At 47.9% G+C, this 3,964-nt stretch overlaps 1 protein-coding gene across 1 annotated transcript in view; it reads left to right on the plus strand.

Annotated features, from left to right (window-relative positions):
• The first annotated feature begins 3,650 nt into the window (after positions 1-3,650).
• The window catches only part of LOC102824589 (ubiquitin-conjugating enzyme E2 E3-like), a 119,026-nt gene continuing 118,712 nt past the window's right edge, over positions 3,651-3,964 (plus strand). The window contains exon 1 of the mRNA XM_006864008.1: positions 3,651-3,802. The gene's annotated coding sequence lies outside the window, so the exon portion shown is untranslated. The remainder of the gene's footprint in view (positions 3,803-3,964) is intronic.

Consider the following 3,964-nt stretch of genomic DNA (forward strand, 5'->3'; position numbering starts at 1 on the left):
TCTTTAACAATATAGTAACTATTATTTATTGAAGACCTACTATGTGCCAGGACTTGACCAGGAGCATTATAAATATCTATTGGGCGTATGGCACTGTAGGATAAGCACTGGACTGCTAACCTCAAGGTTGGCAGTTCAAAGTCAGCAGCCACTCTTTGAAAACGCTAAACAGGGTCACTATAAGTTGGAACCCACTTGGCAGCACTCAACAACGACAACTTTCATTCTGTTCACTATTTTAGTATGGTGGTGGCTGTGTGCCGTGGAGTCAGTTCTGACTCAGAGCGACCCTGTACAGGGTTTCCGAGGCTGTAAATCTTTACAGGAGCAGAACGCCTCATCTTTCTCCCGCGGAACAGCTGGTAGTTTCAAACTGCTGACCTTGCGGTTCGCAGCCCGATTCGTAACCACTACGCTACCAGAGCTCCTTCTATTTTAGTATAACACCATTCTATATACTACATTTCTGGCTGCCTCACTACCATGTGAGCTTATTCAATGAAAGACAATGTTTCAGCTGATTTTTCCAGCATTTAGTAGTTCCTAAGTACTGGGTTAATGCGCTGGACTGAAAGTCACTTTGAACCACAAGGTCAGCTGCTCAAGCTCTTCAGCTGCTCCTCAGAAACCCTATACAGGGTCACTATGGATCAGAATCCACTCGACAGCACTTAACAACAAGTATTCCATTAACACTTTAAAGCTTGAAAAAGTAAAGATGCCAAAAAAAAGAAAAAAGAAAAAGTAAAGATGCCACTTTGAGGACTGAGGTGTCAACGACCAAGTCATGTTATTCTCAATCGCCTCATTATGTATGTGAAAACTGGACAGTGTAACAAGGAAGACTGAAGAAGAATTGATACCTTTGAATTATGAAATGTCAGAACAAACAAACCTATATTGGAAGAAGTATGGCCAGAATGCTCCTTAGGAGAAAGGATGGTCAGTTTGGCTTATGTAGCTCTGGTATCATAGTGTTATGAATCGGGCTGCTAACCTCAAGGTGGGCAGTTCGAAACTACCAGCTGTTCCCTGGGAGAAAGATGAGGTTTTCTGCTCCCTTAAAGATTTGCAGCCTTGGAAACCCTGTGCAGGGTCACTAAGAGTCAGAACCCACTCCAAGGTACTTAACTATAACATCAGGAGGAATTAGTGCCTGGGGAAAGACATCATGCTTGATAAAGCAGAGGGCCATTGGAAAAAGAGGAAGACCCTCAAGGAGATGGAGTGACACTGTGGCTGCAACAATGAGCTTAAACACAGCAAGCATAGCAATCATTGTGAGGATGATGCAGGGCCGGACAGTGTTTTGTTCTGTTGTTCACAGGGGTCACTATGAGCCAGAAATGATTTGACAGCATCTACCAACAAGAAGTATTCTGCTGCGTGGAACTCCTGCCATGTCTTCAGACTCATTGAAGAATCATGGGATTTTTGAGTAAGAGAGTACTTAGAATCTTTGATACAATTTCCTTTTACATATATGAAAAATTAAGTTGAAACAAGTAACTTGCCTTCGGTCATACAAACTAGTAGTAGAATGAGAATTAGAGCCTAGTTTCCTTGTTTTTCAGCCCAATGTTGTTTCTTCTGAAGAGATGCTCTACCAAAATACAACTAAATATATTTATCTCTTTTGTCTCCTCCTTGTCACACCCAAAATTTAAGAGTCATTGGACTTTCAGGTCATTTCTATGATATTTTCTAAAATATCCACTTTCAATATATTATTTCCTTTTATAGTCCTCCATACCAAACAGAGCAGAGTCCAAAGTCCAAATTGTTTGTTTTTACTGTAGAGGCAGCATGCGCTATAGTGAGTTTTAGGGGAATCCTGTCTCTATTTGCACCAATTAAGCTCCTTGGGTGTGACTGTTGTTGTTGTTGTTAAGTGCCGTCGAGTTGGTTTCGACCCATAGCGACCCTGTACAGGGTTTCCGAGGGTGTAAATCTTTACGGGAGTAGAAAGCCTGATCTTTCTCCCGCGGAGCAGCTGGTAGTTTCGAACCGCTGACCTTAAGGTTCGCAGCCCGATTCGTAACCACTACGCTACCAGAGCTCCTTGGGTGTGGTGCTGTGGGTTAATGCCCTGGTCTGCAAGGTCAATTTGAACTGCAAGGTCGGCGGTTCAAGCTCACCAGCTGCTCCTTGGTCCAGGGTCGCTATGGGTCAGAACCGACTCAAAGGCACTTAACAAGTTCTTCCTACAAGCATCCTTTGAGCCAACCAAATCAAAATGCTTGTCCACATATACATTACATCATTTCCTCACCATTTCTTGAATTTTCTGACTGGAATACCCTCCTTATCAACCTGTTGAGCGTTAATGATTTGCTCCTTTTCTGGACTGAAAACCTGTTTGTAACGCAGAAAAAAGGAATCTGACATTAAAAACACAAATGAATGTGTGAATTTTGAATGCCCAGCAGCTTGTTTAGTGCCCTCAAGTTGGTAAGACTCTTAGTGACCTTATATAAGGTTTCCCAGGAGTGGTTGGTGGGTTTGAACTGCCTGCTGACCTTGCAAGGTTAACAGTCTAAGGTTTTATTGTCACACTAGGACTTCATACCAGCTAGCAGCATTGCCCTCATTATAAGTAATGTCTTTTGAAAATGACAGGAATATAACTTAATGTGAGAAACCTTTACCAAAACTTCAGTAAAATAAGAATTTTTAGGAAATATCAGCATATGTTGACTCAGCCTGTTTTGTTTCCTTTAACTCTCTTTTATCTGATTGTCATTCTTACTCCCTTGGTGAACTCCATTCTCCCAACATCCAACCCCTGAATACTTGTGGGAGAGGAATCCACAAATTCCTTTGAGCCTCCATCATTGGAGCAAATTCTCAGTAGCTAGAAAAGGTCTGGGCTGTTGTTGACAGGAAGTTGTTGTACTTTTGGCTACTTTGTGCCTGGGGCAAAAATTGCAGAGTCCACCTGGAAGCTCTGCAAGATAGAACAGTGAATAAACCTCACTTCCACTGACTTTAAAGTTTTTTTCCCTGTGTGGATTCCGTGACCATATCACTGTGTCCAGAACTGGCATCTGGCATGCAATTCACAACAGTCGTGAGACCCTCCAAGTTTTCCTCTCTCACTTAAAAAATTCTTCAGCGGCACATTAAAAAATTGTTTTGGATTTAAGCTTTCAAGGCCTCCTAGGGCTAGTCCACTTTGGGACTGCAGGCTGCGGGCCAAAGAGACACAGAAGCTGATTCTCTAGTCTAGAAATCCTTTCTATCCCCCTGAATGTCTGTCCAGGACCTTTCTTCCTGCTCACAGGAGGGGAAGAAGTCTCTTTCCCCACCTCCCACGGCGTCCCTGCTCTCTTTAACAACACCTATCAGTCTCTCCAACGCTTAGGGCAGCTGGGGACTCTCAGCCTGGAGCTCAGGGCCCTTGACCAGGCACTGGGGCCCCGGGGTCCACGCCAGCCCTCGAGCAGGCTTAAGGGCATGTTGCCAGCAGTGGGGGTGACCTCAACTTGCCAGCTGCAAGGGCACTCCAGCCCCGGCCCTCGGGGCGGGTAGCCCAATGGGCAGCCTCTCCCCGGAGGCGGACACAGGCCGGAAGCCACCCCGCGGCACAGCAGCCCCGCGAGACGGCGCCCGCGCCCCCGTCCTCTCCGGCGCGGACTCCGTCGGCAGGGGCCAGCTTGTCTGGTCCCCGCCGCGCTCTTTGTCCTGGCCGCGCGCGGGCCGACGCGTGCGCCCCCCGGGTGAAGGGAGCGCGGAGAGCGCGCGGGAGCGCGCGGGAGCAGCTTGCACCCGCCACTGCCAGCAGCGCGCTCCCCTCCGCCAGGCAAGCAGCGAGCACGCGCGCCAGTCCGCACCCGCCCCTCCCCCGCGCTCGCCTCGGAACTTGCTGACTGCGCGGCCGGGAGGAGCCGAGCCGGGCGGCGGCGGCGGGAGGCCACAGCGCGCGGGGGTCTCCCGCGTCCCCTCCGCCTCGCTGGGAGCTCGC

The sequence above is a fragment of the Chrysochloris asiatica genome, unplaced genomic scaffold (assembly GCF_000296735.1).
Source record: "Chrysochloris asiatica unplaced genomic scaffold, ChrAsi1.0 scaffold00059, whole genome shotgun sequence".
NCBI classification, from domain to species: Eukaryota; Metazoa; Chordata; class Mammalia; order Afrosoricida; family Chrysochloridae; genus Chrysochloris; species Chrysochloris asiatica.